This window comes from Empidonax traillii, unplaced genomic scaffold (genome assembly GCF_003031625.1).
Source record: "Empidonax traillii isolate 1590-97213 ecotype Southwest subspecies unplaced genomic scaffold, ASM303162v1 scaffold3:size4013460, whole genome shotgun sequence".
In the NCBI taxonomy this organism is placed as follows: Eukaryota; Metazoa; Chordata; class Aves; order Passeriformes; family Tyrannidae; genus Empidonax; species Empidonax traillii.
In genome coordinates this window covers 1110815-1130758 of record NW_020955196.1, presented here as the reverse complement: position 1 = coordinate 1130758, position 19944 = coordinate 1110815, and the positions used below count along the sequence as shown (strand labels likewise).

Below are 19944 nucleotides of genomic sequence, written 5' to 3'. Positions count from 1 at the left end.
ACCCTTGAGAAGACTAGAGGAAAGCTCCAGGGAAGAAGAGGTCAAGCTGGCTGCCTGTGAATATGAGCACTGTCACTTCCCAAAGCAACTGCAAAATAAATGCATTGACAGAAACATGGTCTGGCAGCCTAAGTCTGTCAGTGTGTGACGGAAGCATGTGAAGAATAGTAATAATAATGGCCAGTCTCTTCGCGAACGAAGAACCGGGGAAGGTTTTTCCACCTTCCAGCCTGCGCATTGGATTTTTTAGGTGAGACACAGTGTGCGCGGAACTGAGCCCACCCTTTAATCCTGAGGTTCATCTGCCGGGGCCAAGCATGCTTGGACGGTGGCAGCGAGGTCCTCAGGACGTAGATGGATTGCCTTACAGGGCTAGCGAGCTCCATCTGCCTGGGGAGTGTCCTAACCGGGAATCGAGCCCAGATCTCAGCGTTGACAACGCTGTGGTTTAGCCACTGCACCACCAGGGGCACGCAAAGAATAGTAAAAATGAAAGCTACATACAGTTGTTTATAGAGGTCAGCAAATACAGTGAGATAAAGAGAAGCTTGAGTGCAAAATGTCCAAAGCCTGTCTGGCATGGTCAGCTTGTATGATTTTTGGCAGCTTTGTTTGTTCCAGGATCCTAATTTTTTGTTTGCTTGGTTTTTTTGTTTGTTTGTTTGTTTGTCATTTGGTTAGTTAGTTTTGTTTGTATTTTCTAATCTACATCTTCTGTAGTTATACTTTTCAGATCTACTAATGCTCTGTCCCAGACAGTGAAAAGCATTCTGTCTTTGGTATATTCAAAGCAGGGATGAGGTCCTCCTCTGTATGAATATTTATGATATTTGTGTTGGACCAGCTTTCAGCTGGGCATATGGCAGTGCTAAAGGTTTGTTAGTATCTGCCAGGAAACAGAGGGATACAATTATGTTGTAAAAAAATTGTTACCTTTACAGTGTTGAGGGAACAAACATATTCACAGCTTAACCATTCAGTATGCTGAAAAAGCTATGCAGTGGCAGTAATCTATTGTTTTGCATTTCAAAGCTGGGTAGCAAACCTGTAGACAGAGCTGAGAAGAGGGGATGGCCATGTCAGAGTAAGCAGGATGAGTCCTCTCTCAGTACACATCTGAGCAAACACAATCTGGTTCCAATCCCAGGTCTTGACTTGCTGTAGCCTCAGTCAGCTCCTGCTGTGGTGGCCACATAAATACAAACTGGCATAAATGTAACAATTAAATCTCTCTTTCCTACCTCTTACTGATTCAGAGGTCTTGTGGCAACTTTTCCAAAATTTTCTTCATCTTGCTTCCACACAGAGAATGTCCCTTACTTCAGCACGTGAGGGAGGTGAAAGCTCCCAGCAACTCCCACTCTGCTCAGCCCTGTGAGGATACTTCTCCCCACACAATATTTCTACCCCTTAACCCTTTTTCTCTCACATGTATGTGACAAGTCACATCTTTACATTCTAATCACTGTCACCAATCATTTTGCATGTTAACTCTTCTAGCTTTTTTAGCTTCTTCTGGACCCTAGTTTCTGCAGTCATTCACAGACACAAAGATTAGGGAAACTTCTGGCAGCTCACTTCAGACAGCTGTGCACCAAGACTTTCTAGAAAGAGAGATGGGCGAATAAATAAAATTCTTCCATTTCTTACTATTGTGTCATCATGATGATAATATCTTTTCTGGATGCATGGAAATACCAAAATGTTAGAAAAACTCTCATCAGATGTGGGTATGTTCATTCTGTCCCAAACTGTCTCCTTTCAAGTACTTTTCTCCATCCTTTATTGAGAAATACTCATTAAGTGTAACTTAATGTTATTTCTACTTTCCCTCCTGTCTTTCCCACTACCTTTTGTTTGGGCAAGTTCCCAAACTCCTTAAATATGCAAAATCCTTCCTTTGAGGAAAGTTTGAAAATTATTTAGGTTAAAGCAAATAAATGCTACAAAAGTAAATGAGGCCTTCAAGATCCAGTGATTTTTTGGGGATATATGTCTATCATATTGGTCTGAGAAATGAGATGTGGCTCTAAGAATGTTCCAATAGTAATTTCCAGTCTAAAACTCAAATAACTAACTCTGAAAAACATGACAGCTAGTACAAATCTTCCCAAACTTGTAAAGAAAATGGTGCATAGCTAAAACTCAGTTGTAAAACATTCATAGCTGGCTTTCAGGTAACTGCCTGCCAGGACATGAAAGTTTTGACTTGTACAATTTCTTCCCATTAACAGGTCTTCAAGATGAAAACATATACAGAATGTGAATTTCAGCTTAGCGCACGGCTGTATTTGACAGAAGTTTTGCACTGATTGTGTGAGTTCAATTTGAAAACCAATTACTTCTAAAATTGCTTCTGCCCTTTACTGTGAGTTGTGCTAGAAGTTTGCTTTATTTTTACTAATATTTGAAATAGAAGTGTACAGCATATGCTAGTCACTCATATCACAATCAGGTTTGTTTCTCTTTATGTGTTCTCACACCTTTTATTCCTTTATAATTCATGTGATCACAAAGTACAAATTATTTTAAGCAAAACAATTTTTTTGAGATCTCTTTTTGAGATATCTTCTGTTGAGCACTTTTCTTCAAGATCTGAAAGGATTTTCTGAAAGAATGTGTCTAAATACATAGCAGATGTTTCTTCTTTCCCCAGCCCTGTGAAAATCCATCTTGTAACTTTACTCTGGAGCTGAAAAGACAAGCACAAGACTTTGGGACAGCCAGCCAAGCAAAACTTTCCTGACTTTCTATGTAGATGAGGATCTGAGGCTCCAAGAGCTGATTCCCTGTCACCATTTAGCTACTGTCACTCCTGCTGGCAGAGAGCAGCTGTATTCCATTATGGAGATGAATTTCTGGGCTTGAAACAGTTGATGCTAACTCCAGGGTATTCAAATCATGGAGACACGGCATGCCCCCTTGAACATCCAGGCACAATTTCTGAAGAAATTCTCATGATAATTTTTTAGAGCAGCAGTAGGGTTCAAGTTTTCCTGTAATGAGATATCTTCTTATTTCAGCATTTCCTAAGAAATTTTTATGTAAAATTTTGAGGTTTTGAAAAAGTTGAAAATCCTCTCCAGCCTGCACCTACTTTTTTTTTTTTTTTTTTTTAATTTTGAAAGATGTACTCTACATCTAAAGTTTCCCCTAAGTGTTCCTATCTCTTCATAATGCTCAACTGACAGAGCAGAAAAATGTGTTGTGGTGTATTGTTTAAAGACAGAAAATGAATCTTGTCTCTTCACATTTTACTCTAAATGTCACTTACTTTGTTTAGTAGTCTTTGTCATTAAATGCCACTTTTTGATCTTTTAAATTCATGTATTTACAATATCTAAGGAAATTAAAAGAGATTAGGCTCTTTACGTCAATAGTACTTGAGTGTGTTCTTACAATAAAAACCTTCAACATTACTTGAATTTCCTGATAGTACTTAAATGTGTTTATTTACTATTTCTGCTTTTTAATGGCCTGTTTTGGATTTCATTTTCCTTAACTTCAGAAATATTAATATTTGGGAAGTCAGAGAGTAGATTAATTTTCGTTGAAATAAGGACAAGTGAACTAAAATAAAAAGATCCAAAGATATTCAGGAAACAATTTTGCAGAACTGGAAAAGAGCCTCTGAGGTAAGTCTCACTGGAAGTTTTTAATTGTCTTTAAAATTAGGAGGCTTTCTCAAATACCTATCTAAAGTTTGCAAATATATATTTTTCTGAGGCACATCATGCATTGGACATGGGCAACTTTCTATGCATTATTTGAATGTTTTGATGGTCAGTCTCAATATTCCTTGTAGACTAAGCCCGTTTCTTCTGGATTTTTTTCTTGGCTTCTATTTTCCCTTCTTCTAGTAACTTTTGTTACTGTCCTCTGAACTGTCTGTAAATAATGTATTTCTGTAGGTGAGATTTGGAAACAAGATGAAATACTCCAGGTAATGCACTACCAGCACTAAGTTAAGCAGAATATCAACTACTGTGTTTTACATACAGTACTGTGAAATGAAATCTACCTTTTTTTATCTTACATTATCATGTTCACAGATTTCACATGATGTTCTGAGTTGGAAGGGACCCACAAGGATCACTGAGTCCTAGTCTTAAGTAATCTGTATGGAGATAGAGCCTGTAACCCACAACCTTGGTGTTATTAGCACCATACTCTAACCAAATGTTCACTCATCTTCAGTTTTTGATGCATTCCAGATATCTTCCCTGATTCTGCGAGTGCATGCCTGTGATTGTTCCTCCATATATGTACTACTTTCCACTTTGCTGTGCACTGTTATCAGCTGTTAATTTTCACTTCTGATCATTGTTTTAGGTAATTTTATCTTGCCCACTTTATCTCTTTTCACTTTGGTTCTGAGAATTCTACATAAGTGTATGATAAAGCCTACCTAAAGTTCAGGCATGTCACATCTAGTCCTACCTGCTGGGACAAAACAATGATGGAAGGTAAGTCAGTTTGACAACTGACTTTGTTTAGAATAAAGTAAGGCTTGAATATTGTTCAGCAATATTCTCCTTGAGGAGTATCAGGTCTCCTTGTATTTGCTTGGTGCTGACAGCCTGCAACAAGGAAGGGCATACCTGAGAAGGCTTGAGGTCCTGGCTCCAGGGCCTGGATGGGTCAGGCTCCACATGCTCTTGAGGTGACTCTCTGTAAGACTCCAAGTCCTGGGACCTGTCAGCTCATGGACTTGGATAGGAGTTTTACTTTAATATGCAGATATAGGGTTCTTTAATATCTTGAGATGGCATCAAAAGAATAAACCATGGCCTTATTCCCAAGGAATTTCTTTATTAATTTAGGGGAGCAAATAAGGGAACTTGGCCAAAGTTCAAAAGGACACCGCACAAGCTAGACAAAAATGTTCCACCACAGTACTGACTCAACATATACTATTAATCCACAACACTTAAGTCAAAATCCAATAAATCAACACTTGAATCAAGATCCAATAAATCCACGATACTTAAGGCAAAATCCAACCAATTCCACAATGCTTAAATAAAGATCCAATCCCTCCAGCTCCAAGCCACCCTAAGCATCAAGAAAGGAGCAAAGAAAGAGAGCAGAGGGAGCAAGAAGAGAGAAGGAGAAAAAGACCTTGTATAAGCCGTGTAGAGGACCAGCTCTCACAAATCCAATGGCAGGGCCATGGCACGGGCAAACACATGCCTATGGTTTTATCTGCTCTGGTCCCTGTGGTCAACCCCTCAAGGCAGGGCCTCTGACCCACCAGACGCTCGGGGAGTTCCAGGCCCAGGTGAGGGGCAGTGTCCTCTTTGCCTCTGCCAATCTGAGACTGGGTGAGGGGCTACAGGAGGTGTGGTGTGTTATAGTTTTCCTGGGCTGTTTGTGACTGACAACTATTCTGGGGATTCCCCATGGGGGCTCCAGCAGCTGCCATGAGGAATAGAACACCACCCCACCTCTGTGGGGTTGAACCCACTCCTTCCCCCTTCACACACCGCCCCCACACACACACCCACAAACCCACACACACACCTTCCCCACAAGGTAGTTCTGAACCAATAATAACTGATCTGGTGTCTAACACACTCCTTTACCTGCAATCTGCACCACTGGCTTTGAGTATGTCCTTATCAACCAATCAGGTCAAGGCTTTTCAAACCTTTTCAGGTTGCAGTCAAACACTCAAAGCGTGTGCTCATTTGTGCATAATGGATTTAAGACTTGTAACATGAGGGGTTTTTTTTCAAGTATAGCCAATATTTTGGAAGTAGGACTAATGCTTTAGAGAACCCTGTGAGATCTAGAGCTTAGACCAAAATTCTCTTATAATCTCCCTTGCTTAAATCTTCTCTTCAGACATTTAGTAGTGTTAGTTGCTTTCATCTGGATCCCGAAATAATAAAAGATCACACTTTTTTTAAAAAAATGGTTTATCTTGCATGTAAAAGAAGTTTTCCAGGCTGCTCATTAACCTTTAAAATGTAAAAGGTTTTGCAGTTAGGGGAGTAAAGTATCTTTTAGAGACTCCTTTTATGATATTTTTCTTGATTCAGTTGCAGCAGATGATGTTACTTTCAACTACTCTTGATTTCTTGATCAGAATAGTTGACAAAAGGAAACAGTGTTGCCTATCATGAAACGAATAGTATCTTGATAAGTTAGTCACTTCCAAAGTATAAAATACTGTATCTCCCTAAAGTAACCTTCTAACACGTCTGCATTATTTAATAATATTTATTACATAGGTTCTCTCTAGGGAATTACTGTCAAATGCATTAAAGTTGCTTCTGTGGGCTGTAACTTTTACATGTTCATCTATCTACAGTAGGAATAAGAGGAGAGTTAGATGCTTAGGAGGCCCATGTAGTAAAAGGATCAAGGTGCATAGCTAAGAATAGAATATAGAAAACAATGTAGCCTCTGAGAAGAATCCTTCATTTTGGGTCCTAATTGCAGAAGATCTGAAAAAGATTCCTTCCTTTGCTGAAATTCTCTGCGTAACATCAGACCGCTTTCAGTTATCTTTCCTGTTCTTTCTCAGCTACTGCAGCTCAAATTATTACGTATTTTGATTATGTCTTCCTTATGTCTTTGAACATCTAATCACTTTTTTTTAAAAAAAACCTCATCTACCTCTTCTATGCTGAGCCATACTAGTCTTGAAGTGTTGTGACCCCAATGAACATCTAACTGGATGCTGAGCAACAACCATTTCAACATAACCTGGTGTGACTTTGTGACTTTGCTATCAAGCTTCTGCTAGTGGTAAATAGTGCAACACCTGGACATGATTGCTCCAGTTGAGTGTTATGCTTGTTTTGTCCACTCAGATGCTATGGGCAACATTAGTGTAATAGGCTTGGCAAATATTTCTGGAAGCCCTAGAATATCAAGTAACTTCTGCTGGTCCAACATCCTCTAATTTTTATTATTCAGTAAAATAAAACTAGTAACTAACATGAGAGGAAAGACTAACACCCTGCAAAAATGCCACTGAATTTTTAAAATGCTTATTAGAAAATGTGGAAATAAAAAATAAAGGAAAAGAGTTAAATAAATTGTGATTTCCACATATGAAATTGTCTCTAGAAGTGAAAGTACATTTCAATTGCATCTAGAGGGGAAAAGGTAGGCACTGTGATATAGTCATTAACTTTGAATAACATTCAGCTTTTTCCAAACAGAAAATACTGTCCTCCTCCACTCAAAGCTCTGCAGACTGAGGATTTGCTCCAATTTTCCACAGCAAATTGTAAGGAGACAGGCTTGGGCTCAGGTAAATCTTCAAGCTCTGTAGTTTTTAAAAATTGATCCCAATATATAGAAATGAAAAAGTTCCTTCTCCCAACCACCTTTACCAAAGAACCAGTGAGGGGGATGCTTAGATGGAACTGTGCCTAGCAACGAAATGACACAAGACTGAGCAAATGTTGCTTTAGTAAATGTAGGTTCTAGTAAATTCAAGGTTCTGAATGGCCTCACACCCTAGGATGATGATAAAAACTTGAAAGAACATGTCTCCTGATGTTGCTCCCCCAACAACAATTAGGAAACACAATTTGAAAAAATTCCCAGGACTTTGTAAAAATGTAATAGAAATCATAGCAAGATCCTTATGAATATAGTGGGAATGGACCTTCCTCCTCTATTTATTTTAAATTATCTTGTATAGTTGCATAGTTCAAGGACTATATGGCAAAAGCCTGTAGTCCCAAAGGGAGGCAGGGGGTACAGGCTTCAGGAGCATTTCAAGTTGCTATTCAAGTTCTCTGCTTCCTTGGTAGAGTTTTGTTAATTTCTTAAAGATTTTCTGAGAATGAGATAAAACCTACTACTGCAGCAGACCACCACATTTATGGTAATTTTAGGTTCTTTCAGTCTGGTTTTGCAGGAAATATATGAAAACAAAATCCCTCCTTTTATTTTTTAGTGATCTACTCTCTAGTTCCCTAGTTCCATCAGTTGGTAAAGGAAGCCTCTTGAAGAAAGTTCCCATATGGCTCATCCTGGGCTGACACCAAACTGCTCAGCCAGCAAGATGAGGAAACCGAAAAACAGAGCATTGAGCTGAAATAAATACATCCTGTCTCTTCACAGGGCTCACAAGTTGAGTTCATTGCTACACTAACTGTAAGCAGGTAACTTTTGGGTGATTTGAGCAGAGTAGCCCCAAGTGTGGGAGGGTTGAGTTTCACAGAATGTACCAGATAAATATACTTTCAGCAGATCAAATTTGTGAAGTAAAAACACATTCTCATTAGCTCTGGCTAGATTATGATTAATAATACTTGCTGTTCTATTCTATGTTACATACCTAGCTGAATAAAAAACCTGAGCATTGCTACAGAAATTATTATGGAGGCTTAAGTCTCAACACATCCATGTGTGATGGGCAATTTTTCAACTAAAAATACGCAGGGAAAACAAAAACCTTTTGTTTCATATTGCTTAAGCAAGAGAGATTGGGAAGGCAGTCTTGCTTTGGATGGTGAGAACTACCAAAACCACATATATAGCCATTGAAAAATGTGGCATGAGCAGTCATGGACTCTTAGCACTGGGCTCTGAAAATAACTATGGCATATATGGCTTAAATTTGCACCAGGAGCTGGTCAGCATGAATCCTAAGAGATGATGGGGAGGCTCCAGAGGAGGAGTTCTTTGCACCCCTTTGTGGTCAGGAAGAGCAAAAGTGTTCTGGTCAGGGCTGAGGTGCAAGTGGTCTCTGTTCTTTTCCCTAGTGCCTTTGCCTGGTCATCTTCTGGGACTGGTAGAGGTCCTTTCAGCACCAGGTTCTACTTTTTTCTATTCCCTGTCCTCTCCTGCCATTATTGAAGCTGGTATCCTGGAGGTGTCTCTCCAAAGTTCAAACCCTTTAGGCATTTATCTCCTCTCCCGCTGCCTTCACTTCTTGCATTGTTGTAGAGTAGCTGGGATGGTGCAAGTCTGCAGGTGTACTGGGGTGGTATGGAACTTGCACTGGGCACACTCCTGTGCTGCTAACCAACCTGCACTGGTTGATAGCACTGCTTTGTTCACTTCTGCAAATTTTCCTTACCTTGACAGCTTTCCAAACTGCAATGTTTTCAGTTAGATAATTTTCCCTTGTTTCTGTGTAAAATTATGATGTCATAGGCAAATTGTGAACTCCTGAAATTCTGATTGTCCTTTGGGACAGGGATGCATGTGTGGCATTTATCTACCCTACAGGACTTGCAGATGAAGAAATTCTGATGGAGAGATGACTGGGTGAAGTGTGCATTCTCAGTTTACTTTTAGCCCAAAAGCTGCAGCATTACTGTTACGTGTTGCTTAAATAAAGCTTGAATGCCCCTAATCAGAGGGCAGGAATTCCTCTGAGGAAAGTTATGGTAGCACAAATAATTTAAAGTACTTTGGTGGTGACAAAACCCTAGTATGAAATTATTCTCTTAGCATTACTCCTTGGCTATATGGCAAACATACTGAACCATGTATTTTTTATTAAGAAAGAAAAAAAAAAGTAAAAAAAGGAAAAAAAAAAGCTGTAGTGCTCCTAATGGCTTTTTACTCCCTTCCAAGGGCAAACTGTTGTTACTTTTTCAAATTTCACTGTGACTGTGACTTTTTGAAAACGTTTGTTTGTGGTTGGTTTTTTTTCAAAGACTGAATAGATAGTATGGAATGTAAAGTTTGATTTCAACATATGGTATTTAAATCAGGACTAAGTGATTAGTCCTGATTTGGCAGGGAGCCAAGTTCGAAGCATCACAACTTATAAAAGAAGCATATGCCTTAACTAATTTTTGTAAGATATGACAAATATATTGAACCTAGAGATAGCAGGAAATCTAATGCTGGCTTTGTCACTGGCCCAGGTGACCAAGAAGGCCGATGGCATCCTGGCCTGGATTAGGAACAGTGTGGCAGGACCAGGGCAGTGATTCTTCCCCTGTACTCAGCACTGGTGAGGTCACACCTGGAGTGCTGTGTCCACTTCTGGGCCCCTCAGTTCAGGAAGGATATTGAGGTGCTGGAGCAGGTCCGGAGAAGAGCAACGAGGCTGGTGAAGGGACTTGAGCACAAGTCCTATGAGGAGAGGCTGAGGGAGCTGGGGTTGTTTAGTCTGGAGGAGGCTCAGGGGTGACCTCATCACTCTCTACAACTCCCTGAGAGGAGGCTGTAGCCGGGTGGGGGTTGGTCTCTTTTCCCATGCAGCTATCAGTAAGACAAGAGGGCACAGTCTTAAGCTCTGCCAGGGGAGGTTTAGGATGGATATTAGGAAGAAATTCTTTACAGAGATGGTAATCAGGCACTGGAATGGGCTTCCCAGGGAGGTAATGGATTCTCTGTCCCTGGAGGTGTTTAAGATGACACTGGATGTGGCACTGAGTGCCGTATTCCAGTGACTGTGGTGGTAGCAGATCAAGGGTTTGACTTGATGATCTCAGAGGTCCTTTTCAACCCATCTGATTCTACGATTCTTTGATCTCACTTTGGTCAATAATTTAGTCTCATCTATTTCATTTTCCTTTAAATTAAAATAATAATATGGAGTGGTTTTAAAAAATTAATTACTGGCACATTAACAAGGGAATACTCCATTAGTATGTCAACATTTTCCTCAAAATTGAAGCAAACATTGAGGAATCACTATTTTATTCTTCTGTTATCTACTCCCAGCTGGCTTGAGTGGCTGTGTTTGGAGCATGTTCATGCACCTTTATGTGTGGTATTCCAATCAGAAGCTGGCATTTTAATGACAGAAGATACATAATTTTTAAACTTGCTGTCTTCAGAAAACATCTCTACAGCCTCTTGCCCCTCACCCCACATCTATGTGCTTTCATCTGCTGTAATACCTCTTTCTCTCATTTCTTCGAAGTGGAACTCTACTTGCAAAGATACAGTCCTGCAAAGGATTTTGAAATGTCTGCGTAAGCATGTAGGCTCTGACCTTTAACAGCTAAATGCCCTTTGTTTTTCATGCACTTGCTTTGTATTCTGCAGTGAAACAGCACTACTTAGGTCTTCAAGGGCAAAATAAAAATTTCTTCCAGGAACTAGGCCTTTTATTAGAAATTTCACAAGACCTCTTTCTCCAAATAGCATGATCCCACAAGAAAAAGAGATAATTGAATTTGTGTAAGTCTAGTGCTGGAATATGAATATCTGTGGAGCATCTTGGCCACGGATTTTTTATTATAGCACTGGTTGAAAGATGTTGAAAGATGCTGTTGAACATGGCATTCTGCACATTGTCACATATCTTGCTCTTTCTGGAAAGGATATAATTTAAGTCAGTGTTTTTCAGTTTTGATTTACTTGAAAGGTGACATCAGTAAGGATCTCTAGAATCATCTAATTTGCCCACATAACAAATGTCCAAATGACACTATTATTATTATTATTTTATTTTTATTATTATAATTTGATTAATTACTCCTTATTTTTATCAGTGCATTGAAAAACTATTTTTTCATCTCAGTGGCTTTGTTATTATTATATTTTTTATTTGGTTATTTGTTGTCAATTTGTTGTAATAATTCTCAGTGACATATTGTCCTTTTCATGGTAGATCCAGCAATGATGGAAAGAGTCCTGGATGACTTTTCTCTACTCCTTGTTATGCTGAAAGTGGCCTTATGACTGCAGAGCACAAGATCTGAAGAGTCTGGTAGGTAGGTGTTGTGTTTGTATACAACAAGATACAGTGAATAGAAAGTGGGAATTTCAAGTCAGAAGAAATAATCTGTGTGAAAGCAGTGGTGGGCGGGGAAACTACCTTTTTTGGTTCCTCAGCACTGCAAGCTTGACTTGTTAATGAAAGATCACAATCCTTGTTCATCACACTCCACCCTGTGTATGGCAAGCTGATGAGAGGGCATTGCTGCTCTGCAGCTTCTGTAAACCTGTCTGAAGGCTTATAGATGTGTTAGAATAAAAACAGTGTCAGGTTGTGCTTCCTTTGGGAAAATTTTGGAGTCTAGATGAGTGGAGGAGACACATCAAGAGGGCTCCCTTGGCAAAGCTATTCATGTTATCAGGAAAATGGTTTGAAACTGGAGATGTTGCAGCTGTGATGGCCACTGTCTTGATTTATGGGCTGTGGAGTGAACAGGAAAATATTCAAAGCTCAAACTCACTTCTCTTGCTTGAGCAAACATCATTTTGATAGGGCTATAAGAGATTCCTCTTCTCTGAGCTGCAGACAAGGAGATGTTCTGTGAAAAATGCTAACCTGGGTTATAAACTTCCTCTGCTCAAAGAAAATCCAGCCTCAGTATTCTCAGCCAATCTTCATCCTTATCAAACTTGTACTTATACACTGTTCTGTTGATTCCCAGAGGACACCAGGAACAGCAGGTACAGGTTCAAATATTTAGGTGGGCTCTTGTGCACTAGCACTGGTTTCCTACTTTATAGCAAGTTTTCTTTCCTAGTTCAAGAGGAATTTGCTAGTTTTCTCTGTACTCCTTCCAATGCTGAAATCTCTGCTTTGAACTCTGTAAATCCAAAAAAGCTTGGTTTCCCCAGACTTCCACTGGAGTCAATAGGGAGAGGGGGCTCATCCTAGGAATCAGGATAAAGTTCATTATATTTTCACATAAATTTCCTGAAAATTTGATTTTCAAACTGTTTCTTATGAGGAGAACGATTACTGATATTCATCTTTTCTTTCTAGCCTAGGATGGCAGTGAGTTAGCTTCGTATTTATGTATATTTGCATATTTAGAAGTCTCTAAAAGTTGTAGTTGAGCCTAAGTGTTCACAGATGCTGACTTAAGAGTTCAAACCAAAACCAGGGTCTGGGTTTGTCTGAAGTTTAGAGATGCAGAAGGGGTTTTTCAGGCCGGACACTTCGTCCTTGATTATAGTTGATTTGCAACTTCACTTAAGATAAAGAAGGAAGGGACGTGTTTAACAACAAAATATTTCTGTCAGTGGGGTTTAAAAGCAAGCATAGATTGAAAATTATTGGACAATCTACTTGGAAGAAAGCCAAGAAACAGCTATGCGTTTTATTTTAAAATCTTACTTTCATTTGGTTTTGGATAATAGACTTCCTAAAAAGAAAGTGACAGTAATATATTAAGTCAGCACCGGAAGGCCTGCATTTGTTTCTGCAGTGTGATGGAATAAGAAACTCATGAAGCAGGAGAAAGAACTGAATAAAGAATGAGTAAACAATTGTAGGAGAGAGAACTTGTTCCCTACTTTCTTTTGTCAAGCTTTAGACATGGCCTCATATGTAAAAGGCTTCTGTAATATTTACTTTGAATGGTCTTGCATTCCAAGTTCAGAATATAGATGCCATGCATTTGAGTTTAATTCTTGCCCAGAATAGTCTTCAAAAACTGGGGCCCATGCATAATAGAAGACAACTTAAATAAAAGGAATTAATTATTTTTGCAAAATTTATTACTGTGAGAATAAAATAATGTGCACTAAAAGCAGTTGTCATGAAACAGTCATGCTGTTTGCAATATTGATGATCTCAGGATGACAAACAGCAATTTTTAACAGGTCAGAAGAGGACAAAAAGGTCTGAAAATTTTAACTTCTAGAATTTGGAAGGGAAATTTAGGAATAAGACATTTTAGACATTTAGAGTTATGCTTTTGATAAAGAGTAAAATCTGTACAACAGTCTATCTTTTGTTGCCATGCCACAGTTATGGAGGCATGGACTTTTCTTAAGTATATTAAAGTGGACTTCTCTTAACCATATTAATAAAATAAAAAATGTGGGAAATTTGAATGCAATCCTATCCAAATGTCACCATACAGACCCATTTCAGATAATTGGGAAATTCAGATCAAAACAAAAATACTTGTTTACGGTTCAGTTCCACACAGTGAGAAGCTCAGATTTCTCTAAAGGAAGTTTTCAAAACAGAGGCCAGAATTCAGCTATGAACACAATAGCATCTTTAAAACTAGGAAGTGCCAGGTGGTGTCAGCTGTAAAAATTTTCTGTCTCTCAGGACTAGAACTTCATTCAAACTAAGTTTCTTATCTGTAGAAGGCTTCATAAGTATATAATTTCTTGGATTTTTATATATTTAACTTCTGCTTTCAAATACACTAAAGTTTAGCAGCAAAAGTGAGTCCTTGATTTGGGGGTAAGATTTCTGTCAAAAGAAAGACATTGTATATACATTTTCATCAAAACCAAGAGCAGACAATAATTTGTCTAGACTGGGAAGCATGAAATATTCTTCAAGATTAATTGTTTAGCCTACTAAAATTAATTTTCTTCCTTGTTTATAAGGCAGCAAGGCATTAATGTGCTAAACAATCTTACGTAGTCTGTAGTAAAGAGTAGAAAAAAAGCCCTGAAATATGATGTATGAAGGTCACTTGAACCGGTTTTTCCTTTCTTGTCTTCTAGTTTGGTTCTTATTTGTGAACTTAAGTTGCTACAGCTATTTTTTCCCACTTCTAGTATATTTGCTTTCTTATTTTATTTTAAAAGTGGATAGAAAGCTACTACACTAGGACATTGTACAGATCTAGTTTTAATTACAGTTAAGACAGGAAGTTGCCTATGGCTGTTAATTACCTGGGCCAGACACGGTCCTGATGTCTGCTTGATCTGTGCTAAAGAAAAGAGGAAGAGCAGCCTGTGCTACCCTAACAGTTGATTTCTGCTTCTGGTTTTGAACTTTGGATGTCAAGGGATATGTTGGTGAATACCTGCATCAATGATACCTCAAGACACCCCAATTCCTCTCTCTGTCCTATTGCTGGTAGCAGAAGCTGCTAGGGTTTAATTCAGGGTCTGTTGCCAGGTTTCTTGACCTGGTCTTCTCTTTCCTTTTTGTGATGGGAGGATGTCAGCTCTGACCCAAGCTTTGTTTTTGGCTTGCTATGATTATGAGAGAGAGTAGTCAGCATGACAGTACTAGTGTGGGGGATGAGATTTATTCATTGCTGGTTCATTGGGCTTGTTTTTGTGGTGAGATAGTATGTTAGGAGTAGTCATTGTTGGCCAAGGGTGGTGATTAGGAGCCTATGTGTGATTATCCTAGTTCATAGGAATTTGGTGGGGAGATAGAAAGGCTGTGGTGAGGGAGGAGTGTAATCAGTGGAAGGACGATTAACCTTTTAGGAGGTTTAGATTATGTAAGTAATCAGAACTATGGGTTCATGTGGAAACAAGTAGTATTTCTAGGCCTGTGTCTATTCACAGGAAGAGAATAGTGGTATGAGTACAGGTATTAGGGTGGATGACATTGCTTAGTTTTCAATAGGTCATTTGATAGGGTATTAGTCCTCTTCACAGGCATGACTAAGGCATGATCTACTGGACAATGAGACAATACCCAACTGACCCTTCCCACATCACATCTCCAGCTGACAGTAACAACCACAATAAAACTGGGACTAGTGCCATTTCACTTATGATTCCCAGAAGTGCTTCAAGGCTCGTCCCTAACAACTGGTCTACTACTATCAACAATAATGAAATTTTCCCCAATCACCGTTCTCTTCCTAACATCTCAGTCACTTAACCCAACACTGTCAAGGCTATAGCCATCACCTCAGCATCCCTAGGGGGAAAAATAGGACTAAAATAAGCACAAATTTGAAAAATCCTAGCCTTCTCATCCATCTTCCAGTTAGGCTGAACACCCATTATCATTGTTAATAAACCCAACCTCACCCTACTAACTATCCTGCCTTAATAACCACGACTCAACACAACTAAGACTCTAAAACTATCAACAACAGTAACCACATGAGCAAAAGTCCCTACATTGTGTGCAACCATTTTTCTTCCTAACAGGAATTCCCCCACAATTAGTTTTCCTGTTCAAATGACCCTTTCTGCAAGAGCTCTCTAAACAAGAAATAACCACAGCATTCACAGCATCACCATACTATTACTACTGGGGTTATTCTTCTACCATTGCCTCAAGTAATCATATGCATAACATTATCTATCAAATTAACCACCTTTGATTTCTCAGCTAATGAGAGACCTCTCAGTCAGGGGATTTGATTCTTTGTGAAACAGCATGTACAGAATTTAATATAAATTGACTATGATTTTATTTCCAAAGTAGATAAGAGGATATTTTACTATTCTACTTTTAAAAAGTAAATAAAAGTATCTCTTAGATTCTTCTGCATTTAAAAGTAAGACAGTAGGTACTTCACTTTCCTTTGACTGTGGTTTTCAAAGGATTGTAATACTTGCTGAGATATTTTTTAATCCTTTTAAGCTATGTCAATTTGTAGGCTGATTGCTGGGTTTTAATCTTTAAGTCTACCTTCAGATTTTTGAAATTGCTTCATTTCATCATCATATTTAAATACTTATTATAATATTTGAAGCAGACTTACTTGATCATTAGAATGTGATTCAATAATCTGACATATATTTTAAAGCTGTTGCAGCAAAAATGATATACTATTCAAGTTTAATTGGAAATTACAGAGCATTTAAGAGTCTAGTTCATTTTAATAATACAGACACATTCTTCTACTTATCTTCTGAAGAAAGGACAATTTTTTTTTCTTCCAGTTAACTTTTCTCTCTTTTGGGAAACATTTCTGTTTCTGAAGTTTTATCCTGACTCTCTCTGTCTACTTTGCACAGCTTATCTGAGTGTTTTTTCTAAGATTAGGTAGTTGCATCACTGAAATCAACGGGATGGAAGGAATGTAAATTATCAGCTCCATAATTATCTAAGAGCTACTAAAATATTAAACACAACAGATCTCAAACAAAAAAAGGGTTTCTGGAATTGGTCAGAACAGTTCTTCTGAAGATCTCCATACTAAAAAGAGAGGATAGGATGCTTTGCAAAACAAATTAAAAAAACAAATTAAAAAAGACAGCTGCATTCCAGAATTGGGAAAAAAAAATCTCCTTAAAAGAAGAGTTAACCTTCTGATGTGAACAGGAAGGATTGCCTTAGATGCAGCTTTGTGGGACCTCATCAAGTAGTACTCCAGAGGTGCTGTAAGATTACATGGGATGACTAGAAGGAAGAGACAAAAAGATGAACTTGAAAATTTGACCTGGACAAATTGTTTCCAATTGTGGAAAGCTCAAGAAAGAAAGGGAAGTTCTAGAAACAACTGCAGGAAAATAGTGGCTTACATCTTTTTGCAGCAAGAAATCTTGTTTCATAGGAATATGGGGACCATACAAAGGGTGGTTTGTGTAGTCTGATAACCCTACCATAATACTAAGGAATTCAGTCCATGCATGACTGAAGTGGCCTTTGAACCAACCCTGAAATTCAATGGTGATAACTGGATGTTATGGTATCATATCATAATAATGAAAAAGATTTTCTGGATGTATTTATATAAGAAATATAGGAGAACTGTATAATGAAAAAAGTTGGAAAGATGGTGATGCTGTTTTTAAAGAAAAGATATTATGGTTGACTTTACTAAAAGGTTATTGGTTGCCTCTTATTAAGGGGACACTTAAAAGCATTAGTTAAACTATGCTGAATTAGGATGAATAAAAAAACCAAGCAAACAAAAACCAAATAACCAAAAAACCCAAAACAAACAAACCAAAAAGCAGCATAAAAAGAAGGTGTTGCTGCCTGTATAAAAGGTACTGTTACATGTAATAAAGAATGAAATGTGCATGGAAAGCTGTTATCCTATGCATCTGAGAGTAGTAAGCTAGTCCATACACATATACTTGTAATATATACAAGCAACTACTTTCGTTAATGTTTAATTTCAAAATGGGTGACATCTCAAATAGACAGAAAATTCTTCAGAGTTCCTAAAAATGATAGGGTTCTTTTACTTCCTTAAAACTATTACAGCCAAATTCCAGGTCAGATATATGTAATTTTTCAAGGCAGATGGCAAAATTCTGAAAGTTTGGGTTTGGTTTTTTAGGTTTTTTTAGGGGCATTTAGATGCAGCAGATATTTCAAATTTGTGTTTGGAATGAAAGAAGTGAATGTTTCCTTCCAAGCTGGTGATCTTAAATTAAATGGAACATTTGCCATCTGTAACAAAAGAAAGATGGGAAGATTCTAAAGATAGACATAAAATCATAGGATTAATTTAGGCTGGATGAGATCTTGGAAGGTTATGTAGTCCAGCCTATTTCTTAAAGTGAGACTCATCTCAAAACTGGATCATGTTCCTCAGGGTCTGAGTTATGTGAGGTTTGGAAATCTCCAAGGGTATGATGACAGGTTTTTTCACCCTTGTTGAGAAAGGTTTAAGAATCCCAAAACCAGAAACTGAGTTAGGAATCAGGTTCAACATTCAGATAAGATGTACTGACAGAGGCAGCTGAAGGTGTATATGAAAGAGGTTCATTTCAGATTGGAGCATTTTTAATCAGAGATGTTCTGATTTCTGCATATGGGGCTGAGAAGGAAAGCGGAAGGTAAAAGAATGGTGTTTTTTGTATCTCATAGTCTTAAATCAATGAATTCCATAGTTTTTCATGTACTTAGAAGAAAGAGCAGGATTACATCTGTCAGGCAAAGGTAAAAAGCTGATACTGACAGCTTTTTATTAGGTTTATAATCAAATCACATTTTTCAGAGCAGTATGTGGGAGTCCTTTTTTTATTTCTCCATGCACAGCTACTAAAATACAAGGAAGTAAAGACAGCAGTGGTTACAAAAAAGTAAGTGAACCCTCTCTGAAAGCTGGACACCATGTGAGGAGAATGTAAGTTCTGCAGTCCTGAGGGAAATCCTCCTTCCATTGATGCAGGAGTGATGTACCTTTATATTAAGTCACCAAAGTGTGTGACAGGAAGATTTGTTTGGAAAAGAGACATATTTTACAATGTGAGAGCAGACAGAGGAGAAGGAGTGAATAGAAAATGCCTTCCTTTGCACTGTTTGGGTTGAGAGTAGGTAAGTGACAGTGTGTATTTTTTGGTAATGTGCTTCTCTGTGGCACGGGGTACTGAGTGCTATGGTTGGGACCACAAGTCACTGGACCAGATCTTATGCAGATCTGGGCCTACAAGGCTCAATTCAGTCTAATCAGCATTAAAGCTCCATTTTTTGCTGCCAAGATTATCTTACTGAATATCTTCTTTCTAAATCTTTTTGGCTCCCAGTGCTCACTTAAGTGTGACGCTGTGAATTGGCAGGAAGTTTGCTCTGAATTTGCTCAGGATGCTAGGATGAGAAAGCACTGAAAAGTAAGTGATACATAAACTGTAGGTCATTTACACCTCTGCTGTATTTGAAGATGCTTGTATGTTTTTTTTCCTCACATTTGTGTCAGCTGCCTTCCTTAGTTTGTGTCATCCATCCTCACAGAGGGCCTGCTAGAGGTTGTTGTTAGTTACCATTTGGAGGAAGGGAAGACAATAAGCTTAAGACTAGAAGTGCTTATCTGGAATTTATTATATTATATTATGTTCTTGTAAATTTAAAGGGCTCAAGAAGCTTTGATCAAGTAACATTTTTACAAGATGTTTGTTAATACCTTGATATCTTTGAAACTCAAATGGGCTTAGTAAGGAACTATTTGTTTTTGAAATCTACACTACAGAAAGTCTGTTTGCCACATGTTAGGCAAAGTAATGAACTTTAAAGTAACTACATGTAATGTCAAAATGCTACTGCTCTCATACTGCAACTCCTCTCTTATTTTTTAATTTGTTTTTCACTGACACAGAGAATAAATTTTCTCCATAGAAGCAAGAACATTGATGGGGTGAAAACTTGTTCCTCAAAACTGGGAATCTTTTGTGAGCTTTCTTGTCTTTATTTCTAATGTCTTCACTTTGTTTAACAGTTTCAAAGCACCAGTTGTCTATTCAAAGAAAAACAAGTTTCTGTGTCAGCTACCTCAGTTGAACCAATAGGTTCAGTGCAGAACTGAGGCACATAAAGAGCGGTTCAATCTGCACAAGGCACAGTCAATGAGGACAACACAGGTATAATTACATAATAGAATGCAGGGTGTTATCAGTATTCAGCACAAGATAAGATCAAAGGGCCCAGAGAAA

The 19944-nt window shown here is 38.2% G+C and overlaps 1 pseudogene; it reads left to right on the top strand.

Annotated features, from left to right (window-relative positions):
* The first annotated feature begins 11080 nt into the window (after positions 1–11080).
* LOC114068345 lies at positions 11081–15898 on the top strand (annotated as a pseudogene).
* The last annotated feature ends 4046 nt before the right edge of the window (positions 15899–19944 follow it).